This window comes from Ornithorhynchus anatinus, chromosome 21, assembly GCF_004115215.2.
Source record: "Ornithorhynchus anatinus isolate Pmale09 chromosome 21, mOrnAna1.pri.v4, whole genome shotgun sequence".
Lineage (NCBI taxonomy): Eukaryota > Metazoa > Chordata > Mammalia > Monotremata > Ornithorhynchidae > Ornithorhynchus > Ornithorhynchus anatinus.
In genome coordinates, this window is record NC_041748.1 from 15,480,845 (window position 1) to 15,498,536 (window position 17,692).

Genomic DNA, 17,692 nt, shown 5'->3' on the forward strand with positions numbered 1-17,692 from the left:
TGGGTGGGTAGGGGTATGGACGGGGCTGTGTGCGTGTGTGTAAGGGAGGGTGGGAGTGGATGTGTACGTGAGTCCGGGGGAGGACATGTTTGTGTGCATGCGTGTGTGTGACGGCCCAAGCTGAGAGGGGACTGGTGGGGTGATAGAGGCGAGATGGCCCGAGCTGAGGGGGTGGGGAAGGCGTGACGGCCTGAGCTGTGGGGGGTGGACGGCGGGCGGCGGAAGCCACTAGGCCACGGCCAGGGGCGAAGGAGGCGGAGGTGGCCAGTCAGCCCACTCTCTGTGGCGGCCCGGGAGAGAGGAGGTTCCCACGCCGGGCCCTGCCACGTACCCTTCCTTCTCCCCAGAGAGGCCGGAGAGGAGGCCCTCTGGTCCATCCATCTGTCCATCTGTCCTCCCGATCGATGGAACCCAGCGGGGGGGAAGGGGGAGGCCTCCTGGACCCCGAGGCCGCTGGGCTCCCAACTCTTCTGGCCTGGAGCCGCCAGGCAGGGCGCGGCCCAGGGGCGAGGCTGAGGACACGGGAGGCTCCCCGCGTCCCCTCCCCAGATCTTCATTGCGGGGGCCGGGCTGGAGGCCAGAGTGTCTGTCCTTCCGGCCGGCCGGCTCGGCGCCGAGAGCAGATGGCGGCACCCCGGGGGTGCCACTTTGAGAACGCGTCCCAGTGATTGTCCCGGTCTTAGGGAAGAGGCGAAGAAGCGAATCTCTTAATCCAGTGTGGCTAATCCGGCCTTCTCCTCCTCCGCTGCCGCCGCAGCCTCCACCACCGTCACCCCGCAGCCCGGACAACAAAGGCCCCGGCCCCAGAGGGACACACAATGGCGCCCGCGCCCGGAGGCCCCCACCCCGCGGCGGGAGGCAGGGAGAGCCCTGAGTGCCCGCAGAGGGGCTGTTCTAGACAGACCCTGACGGGTCACGGGGTCGGGGCGGCCTCCAGCCCGGAAAGGCCCCGAGTCTCCGGGTCCTCAGCGGTTCGGGAGAAGCCACCGGACCTGGACTCTGAACCGAGCAGATCCCTGCGTACCACTGTCCCTTCCAGGGGGACATTCCCACAGGCTGGGGAGGACGGACAGTTAGAGAGGAGGACCCGAGCCCTGGATGGCCTCCAGCTGAGACTCAACCCCGGCCAGGGAAACCAGAAGAGCTGGTGCAAAGGACCCAGCCCTTGCCCCAGAATTCCCTCACTCTGTCTCTCATTCTCTCTCTTAACCCTGGGGCCTTTAGGCCGGGGTAGACGGAGGGCTGGGCCAAGCCATCAATCCGAGTGTCCTCGCCCACGGCCTTTACGGCCTCCCAAGGCCCTGTTCTGGAGGACCTGTGAGTTCTGGGTCGCCCCCCGGGACCGGGCACCCTGAAGACGGCCGCCCAGGGAGGGCATCCCGGAGTTCTCCCCAGCAGAACGCTTCCCGGCCGGGGCCAGAGTAGCCCTCCAACTGCCGGAAACGCCACAGTGAGTAGCAGACCGCGGGAGCGGTCAAGGGGGAAGAGGGGCAAAGGCGGCGGGGTGGAGGAGTCATGGGGGGGAAGGTCCAGGAGGGAAAGGAGCCACAGGGAGTGAGTCGAGGTGGAGAAGCCATGAATTGTAGGAGCCAGGTGGGGTAAGAGCCATGGGGTGGAGAGAGGTTACATGATTGAGAAGCCACGTGGGATAGGAGCCACACGGTGGAGGAGCCAGGGGATAACAGCCCCACAATGTAGAGGCTAGGGTAGTGAAGGCCCTTCACAGAGGCGATGACATGTGGAGTAAGAGCTTTGGGGTCTCATGGTGTAAAAGCCATCAAAGAGTGGTGAGGCTTCTTCTCTCTGGGGATGTTGTCTATCCCTGGCCTAAGCAGGTGTGGGAAGGATCTGAGGATGAAGAGGAGGAGGAGGAGGACTCCCATGGCGTCGAGTTCTAATTGTCCCATGTACAGGGTTACACCTGTGACCTTTCGTGGACTCAGGTCCCTTGGAGAGGTCTCCCCTGCTGGGCCAGGCAGGGCTCCTCCTCGACCCTCTACCTTGGCCCTTACAACAGTAACAATTCATTCAATCGTATTTATCGAGCACTTACTGTGTGCGGATCACTGAACTAAGCACTTGGGAGAGGACCCTATAACAATAAACAGACACATTCCCTGCCCACGACGAGCCTACAGTCTAGATAATAATGATATTGGTATTTATGAAATGCTTATTACAATGCCAAACCTAGTGCTGGGGGCTTGCATGGATTCAAGGTGATTCAGCCTGGACAAGGTCCCAAGCTCTCCTGGGGCTGACAGTCTAAGCGCCAGGGAGTGCAGATATTTTACCCCTGTTTTAACGGTGAGGAAACTGCAGCACAGAGAAGTAAAATGACCCACCCAAGGTCACCCAGCAGGCAAGTGGCTGGGCCAGGACTAGAGTCCTTGATCTCTTGGCTCCCATGTCTGGGCTCTTTTCACTAGGCCACATCTCATTTGCCACCCGTATTCCTTCAGCAGGGCTCCTTGGAGCAGATGTGTTTGAGGGCTGGGGATGGTAATGCCACAAGTATCCCAGCCGTGTGCCAACTAGTGCCTGCTTGTGTCCCTGCCCTCCCTCCCCCCAATACCACCAGAACTCCAGCCGTATGGCCTTGCCCCTCATATCACCTGATTGCCAGCCCTTGGCCTTGCATCCCATACCACCTGATTGGCAGCCTTTGGGCCCACCCCTCCTGTCCCCGAGTGCCAGATGAACACCCCCTCCCTATGCCCCCGTACCTTCGTGCCCCATGGCTGCTGGCTTTGCCCTGACCAGAAATCCCAGGAATGTGGCTGAGATGCAGACAATTCCTGAAGTCCCATCATCCATCACTGTCCCCTTCTTTATTTATTTAATGGTATTTGTTAAGCACCTACTATGTGCCAGGTACTACACTAAGTGCTGGGGGAGATATAAGCTAATCAGGCTGGACACAGTCCATGTCCCACATAAACATGATATTGTATTGATATCTGTCTCCCCTATTCTAGACTGTGAGCTCGTTGTGGGAAGGGAATGTCACTGTTTATTGTTGTATTGTACTTTCCCAAGCGCTTAGTACAGTGCTCTGCATGCGGTAAGCATTCAGTAAATACAATTGAATGAATATATGTAAGTACTGTGGGGCTGGGAGGGGGGATGAATAAAGGGAGCAAGTCAAGACGGCAAAAGAAGGGAGTGGGAGAAGAGAAGAGGAGGGCTTAGTCAGGGCTTAGTCTCCTCCTCTAGACTGTGAGCTCATTGTGGGCAGGGAATGTATCTGTTCGTTGTTGTGCTGCACTCCCCCAACTGCTTAGTACAGTGCTTTGCACGCAGTAAGTGCTCAGTAAATACGATGGAATGAACGAAAGGGTTGGAGGAGCTGTGTCTTCAATAAGGCTTTGAAAAGGGGAAACTAATTGTCGGATATGAAGAGGGAGGACAATCCAGGCCAGAGGCAGGATGTGGCCCAGAGGTCGGAGGTGATAGATGAGATCAAGGTACAGTGAGAAGGTTGGCATTTAAAGGAGCAAAGCTTGTAGGTTGGGTTGTAGTAGCAGAGTAGCAAAGTGAGGAAGGAGGGGGCAAGATGACTGACTGCTTTAAAGTCAATGGTAAGGAGTTTTTGTTTGGTGCAGAGGTGGATGGGCAACCACCGGAGGTTCTTGAGGAGTGGGGAAACATGGACTTAATGTTTTACAGCAGTGTGAAGTTTGGACAGGAGTGAGGAGAGACAGGAGGCTGGGAAGTCAGCAAGAAGGGTGATAGAGTAATCAAGGCGGGATAGGATAAGTGACTGGATTAACATGGTAGGAGTTTGGATGGAGAGGAAAGGGCAGATTTTAGCAATGTGTCGAAAGTTGAACCGACAAAATTTAGTGATGGATTGAATATGTGGGTTGAATGAGAGGAGTCAAGGATAACACCAAGGTTATGGGCTTGTGAGACAGGAAGGATGGTAGTGTCATCTACATTGTTGGGAAAGTCACAGGGAAGACAGGGTTTGGGCGGGAAGATAAGTTCTGTTTTAGACATATTAAGTTTGAGGTGACAGGAGGACATCCAAATAGAGATGTCTTGAAGGCAGGAGGAAATGTGAGGCTGCAGAGAAGGAGAGAGATCAGGGCAGAAGATGTAGAGTTGGGTATCATCCGCAAAGAGTTGGTAGTTGAAGCCATGTAAGCGAATGAGTTCTCCAAGGGAGTGGGTGTAGATGGAGAATAGAAGGGGACCCACAAGTGAACCTTGAGGGACACCACAGTTAGGGAGTGGGAGGCAGAGGAAGAGCCCACGAAAAAGACTGAGAATGAGTGAACAGAGAGGTAGGAGAACCAGGAGAGGACAGTGTCAGTAAAGCCGAGGTTGGATAATGATTCCAGGAGAAGGGGATGGTCGACAGTGTCGAACACAGCTGAGAGGTTGAGAAGGATTAGGATGGAGTAGAGATGTTGGATCTGGCCAGAAGGAGATCATCGGCGACCTTTGAAGAGGGCTGTTTCTGTGGAGTGAAGAGGGCAGAAGCCAGATTGGAGGATCTAGGAGAGAATTGGAGGAGAGGAACTTGAGGCAGCAGGTGTAGACAACTCGCTCAAGGAGTTTGGAGAGGAATGGTAGGAGGGAGAAGGGGTGATAACTGGAGGGAGCCATGGGGTCAAGGGAGGGGTTTTTAGCATAGGGGAGACACAGGAACATTTGAAAGCAGTGGGGAAGAGGCCACTGGAGAGTGAACAGTTGAAGATGGCAGTTAGGGAGGGCATTCCAGGCCAGAGGCAAGATGTGGGCGACTTGCTGCCTTTATTCTCGTCACCCTCAGCCCCACAGCACTTATATCATATCCAATATTTATTCATATTAATATCTGTCTCCCCCTATAGATTCTAAGCTTGTTGTGGGCAGGGAATGTGTATTGTTTTGTTGTCTTATACTCTCCCAAGTGCTTAGTACAGTGCTCTGCACACATTAAGTGCTCAATAAATACGATTGATTGATTGTTCAGGTGACTTGCTCAAGGTCACACAGCTGACACGAGGTGGAGCCCAAATTAGAACCCCAATTAGATTACAGTGCTTCTCAATGTTATGATTATGATGGGCAGGAGTTATTGTTTGATGTGGAGAGAACTGGAACCATTGGAAGTTTTTGAGGAGGTATTTTTGAAAGATGACCTGGGCAATGGAGTGTAGGAAAGATGGAGAGGCTGGAGGCAGGAAGGTCTGTGAGGATGTTATTGCTAAAATTTGTAGTAGTGGTATTTATTGAGTACCTGTTGTCTAAAGGGGAAGACAGACAATAATACAAATAAATAAATTATGGGTATCAGTCAATCAATCATTTATTGAGAGCTTACTGTGTGCACAGCAATATACTAAGCACTTGGAAAAGTACAATATAGCAATATAATAGACACATTCCCTGTCCACAGTGAGTTTACAGTCTAGAGCAGGAGTGGTACCTAAGGGTTGGTGGGGTTGTAATTAAGTGCTGTTGGACTGAGGGAGGGGTGACTCAAGAGAGTAAATCAAGGAGATGCAGAAGGGAGTGGGAGAAGAGGAAATGAGGGGTTAGTCAGGGAAGGCTTCTTGGAGGAGATGTGCCTTTAATAAGGCTTTGTAGGTTGGGAGAGTAATTGTCCGTCAGAAATGAAGAAGGAGGGCATACCAGGCCCGATGCAGGAAGTGGGCGAGAGATCAGCGAAGAGATAGGGGATAGATAGAGATAGGAGATAGGGGAAGCAGTGTGGCTCAGTGGAAAGAGCCTGGGCTTCGGAGTCAGAGGTTATGGGTTCGACTCCCAGCTCTGCCACTTATCAGCTATGTGACCTTGGGCAAGTCACTTAACTTCTCTGTGCCTCAGTTACCTCATCTGTAAAATGGGGATTAACTGTGAGCCTCACGTGGGACAACCTGATTACCCTGTATCACCCCCAACGCTTAGAACAGTGCTCTGCACATAGTAAGCGCTTAACAAATACCAACATTATTATTATTATTATTAGATAGACAAGATCGAGGTACAGTGAGTAGGTTGGCATTAGAGAAGTGAAGTGTGCTGGCTGGGTTGTAGTAGGGGAGCTGCGGGGTGAGGTAGGAGGGGGCAAGGAGATTGAGTGCCTTAAAGCCGATGATGAGAAGTTTCTGTTTGATGCAGAGGTGAAAGGGTTCCATCCCTCCCTCCCCCTGGGGCCTACTGGTCTTCTGTGCCACCGAGCCAGAGCTCCCACCCCAGGGGAGGTTAGCTCTCTGACCAGGCACTGGTGTCTTCTCCAGACAACAGCCGGTTTCCTCGCTCCTTCCTTCCCTCCCTCCCCTCAACTCATTGTCGGCACTGCCGGGCAAGGCTGGCACACCCAGGGGCCAAGGGTCAACTAAGGTGGGTGGGTGGGGAAGAGGAGGGAGCGGGCGGGCCTTAGCCCTTCTCCCGTGGACTCTGCCCGGAGCAAATGTATCAATAGGCGGTGAGCAGTGGGCAGGGCTGAGGCCTCAGGAGATCTTGCCTGCTGGACCTTGCTCTCCTAGGGCAGAAGGCAGGAGGGACCTTGGCCTTGGAGTGACTGCGTGCTTGAAGGTTCTCGCTTCATACCTGGCGTGCTGGTGTTTTGGAGAGAATCCTGCCCCCCACTCTACTCCCCCACTGACCTTTGACCCATCTGGAATAGGTCCACTATTTCACCACATTTTCTGCTTTGACCTAAGGTACTAAGCCTTCAAATCTTATTGCTGGCAGAGCCTCTGTGAGGTCATCTGGTTCAGCCCCCTGTCTCCAAGCAGGTCAGGCCAGATCTAAGACCAGGGCACTGGAAGGATTAATTCTCAAACTCTGCCCATTATGCCCCTGGGAATACTAATCAATCAATCAAGGGTATTTATTGAGCACTTACTGTATGCTGAGCAGTTTTTTGTTTTTGTTTTTAAATGGTACTTATTAAGCACTTACTATGTGCCAGGCACTGAGCTAAGTGCCAGGGTAGACACAAGTTAATCAGGTTGGATACAGTCTCTGTCCCACATAGGGCTCACAGTCTTAATCTCCATTTTACGGATGAGGTAACTGAGGCCCAAAGAGATTAAGTGACTTGCCCATGGTCACACAGTAGGCAAGTGGCAGAACCGGGATGAGAGCCCAGGTCCTCTGATTCCCAGGCCTGTGCTCTATCCACTAGACCACACTGCTTCCATGCTTCTCTTTCTGCTAACCGCATGCTTCTCTTTCTGCTAACGGGGAGCCTGGTCAGCCTGTCCCCTCCCCCAGTCCATGAATGCTGAAGCCCCCACCCTCACCCTCTGATCCTGGGTTCTGCCACTTGCCTACTGTGTGACTTTGGTTAAATCACTTCACTTCTCTGGGCCTCAGTCTCTCATATGTAAATTGGGGATTAAGACTGTGAGCCTCCTGTGGGACAGGGACTGTCTCCAAACTGAGATATTGTATCTACCCCTGAGCTTAACATCGTGCCTGGCACACAGTAAGTGCTTAACAAGACTCTAAGCTTCTTATGGGCAGGGAATATGTCGGTTATAGCGTTATATTCATTCATTCATTCATTCATTCATTCAGTCTTATTTATTAAGTGCTTATGTGCTTGGGAAAGTACAATACAACAATAAAGAGTGACAACCCCTGCCCCCAACGAGCTCACAGTGCAGAGGGGGGAGACAGACATCGATACTGATAAATTAAATGACAGTTATATATATAAGTGCCTTGGGGCAGGGAAGTGGGGAAAGAGCAAAGGGAGCAAGTCAGGGTGACGCAGAAAGGAGTGGGAGATGTATTCTCCCATCGCTTAGAACACTGCTCTGCACACGGTAAGAGCTCAGTAAATACGACTGAATCGAAATGAAGTGAAATACCATAAAAACAAATAAATCAATTAAAAACAAAGAAGGGGACGAATTAGCGCCCAGAGACTCAGTGCACCCGGGCACCACTAAAGGGCAGTCAAAACCCAACAGGCTCCCTTTGTCCACCTGGTCCAGGTGGTCAGTGGGGACACTCGCCTTCCAGCAGAGTTTATTGGACTGGCACGACTCATTCCAACTCCCACTTTTGGTCGGGGGCTTGGGACGGCTGGGAGGAGGAGGAGCATCACGAAGAGCAGGCAGGGAGTGTCCTCCTCCCAGCCCTTTAAAAAAAAAAAAAGATATTTGTTAAGTGCTTACTTTGTGCCAAGCACTGTACTAAGAGATGGAATAGATACAGGATAATGAGGTCCCACATGGGGCTCACGGTCTAAGTAGGAAGGAGAACAGGTATTAAATCTCTGTTTTAGAGATAAGGGAACTGAGACACAGAGAAGTGAAGTGACTTACCCGAGGTCCCAAAGCAGACAAATGACGGACCAAAATTGGAATTCAGGTCCTCTGACTTCCAGGCCCGGGGCTCTATCCACTAGGCCACACTGCTTCCCATTGGAAAGGACTGTGTCCGATCTGGTGATCTTCTGTCTACCCCAGTGTTTAGTATAGAGCTTGGCACATAGTAAGCACTTCACAAATACATATTAGTAGTAGTAGTTACCCACCTCCCTTCTCTAGGACACTGCAGACTACTTTTACAAGAATAGAATGAGATTGTGGGAGGAGCTACTTCCTGCTGGCCTCAGGGCCCTTGTCCCCACCAAATTTGCAAAAGGGAAGGGCAGAGGGCCTTGAATCAATCTATCTACAGTATCGAACGCTTACTCTTTTTTATAGCATTTGTTAAGCATTTACTAGGTGCCGGCAGAGTAGTACTAAGCCCTGGGGTATATGCAAGCTAATCCAGTTGGACACAGTCTGTGTCCCACATTTATTCCCCATTTTAATCCCCATTTTACAGATGAGGGAGCTGAGGTCCAGAGAAGTGAGGTGTCTTGCCCAAGTTCACTCAGCAGACAAGTGGTGGGTTCGGGATTGGAACTCAGGTCCTTCTGCCTCCCAGGTCTGTGCTTTATTCCCTAGTCCCTGCTACAGAGCACTGTGCTAATTGCTTGGCAGTGTACAATGCAAGTGAGTTAACTGACACATTCCAATCAATCAATTAATCTATCAATCCTATTTATTGTTTATTGGGTGCAGAGAACTGCACTAAACACTTGAAAGAGTACAATATAACAATAAACCGATTTAGTAGACATATTCCCTGCCCATAATGACTTTACAGTCTGGAGGGGAGACAGATATAATATAAATTAATAAATTACAGATATGTACATAAGTGCTGTGGGGCTGAGGTGGGGTGAATAAAGGGAGCTAGAGGGGGAGACAGACATTAATATGAATAAGTAATTTATAATATATTATTTAAAGTCATGTATATACACCAAGTTGAAGCCTGGCTGATGAGGTTACACAATTATTATTATTAATAATAGCAATAATAAGAATAATGATAATAATCATTACTTGGCACATAGTGCTAAGTAACTGTTAAGCACTTACCAAGTGCCACCACAAGTAATCAGGTTGGACACAGTCCCTGTCATTCATTCATTCATTCAACTGTATTTATTAAGTGCTTACTGTGTGCAGAGCACTGTACTAAGCGCTTGGGAAAGTACAATACAGCAATAAAGAGTGACAATCCCTGCCCACAACAAGCTCACAGTGAGAAGGAGGGAGACAGATATCAGTACAAATAAACAGACATCTATTTATTGTGATTATGTTGTTTTGTTTTTGTCCGTCTCTCTCCCCCGATTAGACTGTAAGCCCGTCATTGGGCAGGGATTGTCTATCTGTTGCCGAATTGTACATTCCAAGTGCTTAGTACAGTGCTCTGCACATAGTAAGCACTCAATAAATACTATTGAATGAATGAATCAATCAATTAATATACATAAATACAATTACAGATATATGCATAAGTGCAATGGGGCAGGGAAAGGGGGAAGATCAAAGGGAGTGAGTCAGGAAGGGAGTGGAAGAGGAGGAAAAATGGGGCTTAGTCTGGGAAGGCCTCTTGGAGGAGATGTGTCTTCAGTAAGGCTTTGAAGGCAGGAAGAGTAATTGTCTGGCAGATATGGGGAGGGAGGGCGTTCCAGGCCAGAGGGAAGATGTGGGCCAGGGGTAGGAAGTAAGACGAGACAGGTGAGACCGAGGCACAATTAGAAGATTAGCACTGGAGGGGCAAAGTGTGCAGGCTGAGTTGTAGAAGAGTAGTGAGGTGAGGTAGGAAGGGGAGAGATGGTGGAGGGCTTTAAAGCCAATGGTGAGGACTTTTTGTTTGATATGAAAGTGGATAGGCAGCCACTGGAGATTTTTGAGGAGGGGGTGACATGCCTTGAACTTTTCTGAGGAAAGATGATCCGGGCAGCAGAGTGAAGTAAGGACTGGAGTGGGGAGAGGTAGGAGGTTGAGAGGTCAGCAAGGAGGCTGATGCAATAATTTAGGCGGGATAAGATGAGTGATTGTATTAGCACGGTAGCAGTTTGGATGAAGAGGAAAGGGCAGATTTTGGATGAGACTGAGGCACAGTGAGAAGGTTAGCATTAGAGTGTTGGGGATGGGTGGAATTGGACTGGGGAGTCTAGGGTTCGAATAGTAATAATAATAAGAAGAATAATTATAATTAAGGTATTTGTTACATGCTTACTACATGGCAAGCACTGCACTGAGTGCTGGGTTTGGTACAAGGCTATCAGGTGCCACATGGGGCTCACAGTCTAAGTAGAAGGGAGAACAGGTATTGAAGCAGCATGGCCTAGTGAATAGAGCATGGGCCTGGGAGTTGGAGGGACCTGGGATCTAATCCCAGCTCCTGGACTATGACATGGACTATGTTCAACCTGATTAGTTGGTATCTATCCCAGAGCTTAAAACAGTGCCTGGGACATAGGATATGCTTAACAGATACCATTAAAAAAAAAGAATTCCCTTTCTGCCAATGAGGGAACTTGAGGGCCAGAGAAGTAAAATGACTTGTCCAAAGTCACCCAGCTGATAAGTGGTGGAGCTGGGATGAGATCCAAGCAGCTGAGTGAATTATGGACTGGAGTGGGGAGAGACAGGAGGTTGGGAGGTCAGCAAGGAGGCTGATGCAGTAATCCAGGCGGGATTGGATGAGTGATTGTATTAATGTGGTAGCAGTTTTGGATGGAGCATGTCACTCCCTTTCTTAAAAACCTCCAGTGGTTGCCCATCAACCTCCGCACAAAACAAAAACTTCTCACTCTAGGCTTCAAGGCTCTCCATCACCTTGCCCCCTCCTACCTCTCCTCCCTTCTCTCTTTCCACTGCCCACCCCGCACGCCCACCTCCTCACCGTCCCCCGTTCTCGCCTATCCCACCGTCGACCCCTGCCTGGGCCACGTCCTCCCGCGGTCCTGGAACGCCCTCCCTCCTCACCTCCGCCAAACTGATTCTCTTCCCCTCTTCAAAATCCTACTTAAAGCTCACCTCCTCCAAAAGGCCTTCCCAGACTGAGCTCCCCTTTTCCCTCTACTCCCTCTACCCACCGCTTTATCTCTCCACAGCAAAACCCTCTTCTCCCCCCTTTCCCTCTGCTCCTCCCCCTCTCCCATCCCATCCCCTCAGCACTGTACTTGTCCGCTCAACTGTATATATCTTCATTATCCTATTTATTTTGTTAATGAGATGTCCATCACCTTGATTCTATTTATTTGCTATTGTTTTAATGAGATGTTCTTCCCCTCGATTCTATTTATTGCCATCGTTCTCGTCTGTCCGTCTCCCCCGATTAGACCGTAAGCCCGTCAAAGGGCAGGGACCGTCTCTATCTGTTACCGATTTGTCCATTCCAAGCGCTTAGTACAGTGCTCTGCACATAGTAAGCGCTCAATAAATATTATTGAATGAATGAATGGAGAGGAAAGGGTGGATTTTAGTGATGTTGTGAAGGTGGGACTAGTGGGATTTAGTGATGGGTTGAATATGTGTGTTCAGTGAGAGAGAGGGGTCAAGGATTACGCCAAAGTTACGGGTTTGTGAGACTGGAAGGGTGGTGGTGGCGTCTACAGTGATGGGAGAGTCAGGGAGAGGACAGGGTTTGGGTGTGAAGATGAGTTCAGTTTTAGACATGAGGTGGCGGGAGGACTTCCAAGTAGAGATGTGTTCAAGGCAAGAGGAAATGCGAGCCCGGGGAGCGGGAGGGAGAGATCAGGGCTGGAGATGGAGATGGAGAGAGGGACGTTGCCGTCCACTCTTCTCGGCCCGCCCCGTCCCCGTCCCCGCTCCCGGCCCGCAGTACCTGGCGCGGCCGACAGGGGAGCTGCTGAACGCCGGCGGTCTCCGCTCCCTGGGCGCAGTTCCCGGCGCGGCCGGCAGGGGCGCGGCTGAGCGCGATCGGTGATGGCGCCCCGCCCCCCGGCTCCGGTGGCGCAGTTCCCGGCGCGGCCGACAGGGGCGCGGCTGAGCCCGGTCGGTGGTGGCGCCGCGCCTCCGGCCCCGCCCCCCCCCGCCCCCGCCCCTGGCCCCGCCCCCGGTGGCGCAGTACGCGGCGCGGCCGGCAGGGGCGCGGCTGAGCGCCGTCGGTCCCCGCTCCCCGGGCGCAGTTCCCGGCGCGGCCGGTGGTGGCGCCCCGCCCGCCGGCCCCGCCCCCCCGGCCCCGGCGGCGCAGTACCTGGTGCGGCCGGCAGGGGCGTGGCTGAGCTCGGCCGGTGTCCGGTGTCCGGTGTCCCGCTCCCCGGTGGTCGCTCCCCGGTTTCGGCTCCCCGCCCCTCGCTCCGCGGCCCCCGGCCTCTCCCGGCTGGTCCTGCCGGCAGCTCCCGGCCCGGGCGGCGAAGGCGGCGGCGGCGGCGGCGGGAGCCGATCGGAGCAGGTCGGGCCCGGCCCGGCCCGGCCCGGCCCGGCCCGGCCCGGCCCGGCTGGTCGAAGCGTCGCCGTCGGCCGCTCCCGGGCTCTTGGGTCCGAGCGGCCGCCGCGATGGGGGCCGCCCGGGGCCGCCGCCGCCTTGTGCCCGCCCGCCCGGCGGGCCGCTCCTGAGCCGCATGGGCCGCATGGGCCGGGCCCCCGCCCCAGCCCCGGAGCCGCCGCCAACGCCGCCGTCGCCGCCGAGCGCGGGTGAGTCCGCCGGGGCCGCGCATTCCTCAGGGGGGCGGGGGCGGCGGGGCCGGGAGCGGGAGCCCAGCCGGCTCCATTGTAGCAGAGCGCGGCGGGGAGGCCAGGACCGGCCCGGGGTCGGGGGCGCCCTCGCAGTCAGGCCGGGCTCCGGGCTCCGAGCCTCCGGGCTCCGGGCTCCGAGCCTCCGGGCTCCGGGCTCCGGGCCAGGCCGGGGCGGAGGGTGAGGGGCCCGGCAGAGGCGGGCACAGGGGCAACGGACTCGGGGGAGGAGGACGAGGAAGAGGAGCACGACGAGGAGGGCAGCGGGGGGAGGCCGAGGTCGGAGGAGAGCCTCAGCCGAGGGGGGATGTCGACACACACAGACACACACAGACACACACACGGAGGGGAGGCCCACCGGCCCGGGGCAGCCAAGGAGGAGGCGGAGGAACAGCGGGAGCCGGGGTCGGAGGAAGCCCAACTCGGCCCGGGACGGCCGAGCCCGACGGAGGGAATACCAGGGGCCTGGAAGCATGGAGGGCGGGCGCGGGGAGGAGGCCGAGGCCGGGAAGAGGCCTCCGAGGAGGCTGGAGGGGCCTTGGGAAGAGACCGAGGGGAGGAGGAGACTTGAGGGGTGGAAGAGGCCTGCCCGCACACCGACGGGGCACCAGACAGAAGGGGTCCGAGGGCTGCGACGGGCGCGGAGGGGACTGAGGGAGCAAGAGGCCCGTGAGAGGACTGAGAGAGCAAGAGGTGCCCGAGGACACTGCCGGTGGAAGCCGCCCGTGAGGAGACTGAGGGAAGAGGAGAGAGGCCTGGGAGGAAACTGAGGGAAGAGGAGAGAGGCCTGGGAGGACACCCGCTGAGGAAGAGGCCTGGAAGGAGACCGAGGGGAGAGGCAGGCCTGGGAGCAGACGGAGGGGAGGCAGAGACCTGTGAGAAGGCGGAGGGGGCTAGCAGAGCCGGGCGACGCTATGGAGCCGCGGAAGAAGCCGGGGAGAAGACTGGAGCATGTGAAGAGAGGAGACTCAAGGGAGGAAGAGGGCTGTGAGGGATCTTGGGGGGTGGAAGAGGCCTGCCAGCAGACCGACGGGGCACAAGACAGAAGGGGTCTGAGCAGGCTGAGGGGTGCAAGAGCTGCGGAGGACACTGAGGGAGGAAGAGGCCCGTGAGGACACGAGGGATGCAAGCGGTCCACGAGGAGACTGCGGGTGGAAGCGGCCTGGGAGGAGACTAAGGGAAGAGAGAGACCTGTGAGGAAACTGAGGGAAGAGAGAGACCTGTGAGGAGACTGAGGAGGTGGAAGAGGCCTCTGAGGAGGGTAAGGATCAAAGACATCTGTGAGGGGTTGGAGAGGGTGGAAGAGACCACTGAGAAGCCAGAGGACCGAGGGGTGGAAGAGGCTTGTGAGGAGGCTGAGGGGCCGAATAATTATAATGATAATGTTGGTATCTGTTAAGCGCTTACCATGTGCAGAGCACTGTTCTAAGTGCTGGGGTAGATACAGGGGAATCAGGTTGTCCCACGTAGGGCCCACAGTTAATCCCCATTTTACAGATGAGGGAACTGAGGCACAGAGAAGTTAAGTGACTTCTTAAGCCGAAGACGCCTGTGAGGAAACTGAGGGGCAGAGGAGACCAAGGGGCGGAAGCGGCGTGTGAGGAGATGGAGGGGGCGGCATAGGCCAGTGTGAGACGGGAGGTGGAAGAGGTGTGTGAGGAGACTGAGGGCAGGAAGAGGCGTGCAGGGAGACTGAGCGGAGAGAGGTCTCTTAGGGGACTTGAGTGGGCTGGGAGAGGTGGATGAGGAGAATGAGGATCGAAGAGATGTGTGAGGAGCTGGACGGCTGGAAGAAGCCAGTGAAAAGACTGAGGACCGTGGGGTAGAAGAGGCCTGCAAGGAGACTGAGGGGACGAAGAGGATGTGAGGGGACGGGTTGGAAGACCTGTGCAGAGACTGAGGAGGTGGAACGGGTGGGTGTATGAGGTGATGGAGGGGGTAGAGAAGAGGCCTGTGAGGGGGACTGTGGAAGGGGGTGGAAGGGCTGGATGGGAACGAAGAGCATGGAGAGTAGGAGGGGGGTATAATAATGTTGGTATTTGTTAAGCGCTTACTACGTGCAGAGCACTGTTCTAAGCGCTGGGGTAGATACAGGGTCACCAGGTTGTCCCCAGTCTTCATCCCCATTTTACAGATGAGGGAACTGAGGCACAGAGAAGTGAACTGACTTGCCCACAGTCACACAGCTGACAAGGGGCAGAGTCAGGATATAAAGAGGATTTAGGGAACCTGAGATGGGGAGAAACGTGGAGGGCCTGGGTGTATGGCCCCTTCAGACTAAAGGCGGTGCGGAGGGAGTTGTAGAGGCAGGTAGCGGCTCTGAGAAGAATGTAGGGATAGGGATGTGAGGAGCTTCCTGATGTTTTCAGCGGTAAACCACCTGGCCATGGAGACTATTGGAGGAGTAGCCGGGCTAGCCGCCGGTGGGCTTGCGAACATCCGAGGCCAGGCCCAGGGTGGCCAGTGGCGGGATCTAGAGACTGGATGGAACAGAGGTAGAAACAGTCCCCCTGGCAGGGTGGTGTTAGGGGAAGGGGACGAGATGTGGGCAGCTTGGCAGAAGGAACCAGCCGGGGGCCCTGCCAGAGTCTGGGGAAGAATTTCAGGGTGGCCCTGAGTGAGAGAGAGAAAGTCAGGAGCTGGGGACCCTCATCAGATTCGGATCGGGTGGGTCTCTTTTGCCGTGGTGTGACTCCCAGGATTTAGCTTTCCCGAATACGTGCAACATAATATAATAATGGTATTTGTTAAGCGCTTACTATGTGCCAGGCACTGTTCTAAGTGCTGGGTTAGATACAAGTTATTCAGGTTGGACACAGTCCCTGTCCCGCATGGGGCTCACAGTCTCAATTCCCATTTTACAGATGAGGTTACTGAGTCACAGAGAAGTTACGCCCACACAGCAGACAGGTGGCTGAACCGGGATTAGAACCCATGACCTTCCGACTCCCAGGCCTGTATTCCATCCACTACGCCTTGTTGCTTCCAATAGCACTTGGATAACATACTTTAGTAGTATATGTATATGGTTGTCCTTCTCATTCACCTAGGAATATGTATGTGGCTGAAAAGGCCAGGGAGGGGACTCTCAATTCTGGCCACATAAAAAGGTTGTCCTTTGTCATGTGTTGGTACTTGATTTTTGTAGTACTTTGGCACTGTAGTAGTAGTAGTAGTAGTAGTAGTAGTATTTTTAGGCACTTTTTGGGTGCCGAGCACTGAACCAAGTTCTGAGAAAGCACACATTTGTAAATTATTCATTTATATTAATATCTGACTTTCCCTTTAGACTGTAAGCTTGTTTTGGGCTGGGGACACATCTGCTTACTCTATTGTATTGAATTCTCCCAAGCTCTTAGTAAAATGCTGTACACACAGTAAGGGCTCAATCAGTCCCACTGGTTGAAAGAATTTACATTTGAGAAGTGGTCACAATCCCTTGTCCCTCAGGGGATTCAAAGCTTTGAGACTGAAAAGGTTTGTAAAGCCTGATTTGTTAAGCTCTAACTCATATTTATACTACCACTATTAATACTATTAATAATGATAATTGTGGTAGTGGTCAAGTGCTTATCTTATATACCAAACACTGTTCTAAGCCCTAGGATTGAAACAAGATGATCAGGTCAGACACAGTCCCTGTCTTATAGGGGGCTCACAGTCTAAGGGTGAGAGAGAGAGAGAGAGAGAGAGCAGATACTGAATCCCCTTTGTACAGTTGAGGAAACCGAGGCACAAAAAGGTGAAGCGACTTGCCCAAGTTCACACAGCAGGCAGGGGGCAGAGCCGGCAATAGAAATCAGGCCTGGGGTGTTTCCACTAGGCCATACTCCTTCTCTTTTCTCTTATCTGTAATTTAATTTAGCATCTGACTCACCCTGCCAGCTGGACCGGAACCTTCTTGAGGCCAGGGATCTGGTCACCTGCCTCTGTTCTACTCTCCCAAGCATGTACCCTACTGCTCTGCACCCGGTAGGTGCTCAGCAAATACTATGTATTGATGGATGGAATGCAGACAAGCCCGTGCTTCAGCCAGTCAACAGCTGAAGACCAGAAACCCAGGCCTGGTCGTCGAGACTGATTCTTTCCTGCTGGAACCCGGCAGCCTCAAAGCCAGAGGAAGATTTCTTCTTGGTTGCAAGAGACAGTAGAGGAAATGCACCAAGCCTTCCTCCTTCATGGAGAGGCTCTGATCATTTACAAAGGGTTTTTATTGTGGAGATTTTAGCCATTATTTCTCGCTCAATACAGTCCGAGGTTCCTCTCCTCCTCAGGAAGTAGCTCAAGTTTACTGGGGTTCACGGGATGGGCGCTAGAAGCTCCCTATCCTGTCGGATTGGGGGGGAAGAGCTGTCCGCCCCCACAGGAATCTTCTCCCCTGGGGAACCGTGGGGAAAGGGTTACACTGCCCCTTAAAACACAGTGTTCCCGTTTGATTTTCAGCGCGCAGAGAATTTTCCATCTCGGACCTAAGGCACTCAGCACAAAACCTTTTGGGGAAAAATCGAATTAGCGACCATCTCACTTCTGTGCTCCGAAACTCGGTGGACCCAGGGAATGCGCTGAGGTGGTGACTGGGAACTAAATTATACAGGCTTATCAGACTTATCAGAAAGCACATTCCTTTCCTGGGGCAACCTTGATTCTAGTGGCCGCCTCGCTTCACGTTTTAGTTCTCGCTCGATGGT

The 17,692-nt window shown here is 53.6% G+C and overlaps 1 protein-coding gene across 2 annotated transcripts in view; it reads left to right on the top strand.

The window, feature by feature from the left end:
* The first annotated feature begins 555 nt into the window (after nt 1-555).
* AXIN1 (axin 1) overlaps nt 556-17,692 on the top strand; it is a 73,254-nt gene continuing 56,117 nt past the window's right edge. Inside the window, exon 1 of one of the 2 annotated variants that reach the window (XM_029049253.2) lies at nt 556-1,450. The gene's annotated coding sequence lies outside the window, so the exon portion shown is untranslated. Of the gene's footprint in view, nt 1,451-12,927; nt 12,966-17,692 lie in introns of those variants that run through there. The other variant, XM_029049252.1, reaches the window with a different exon arrangement.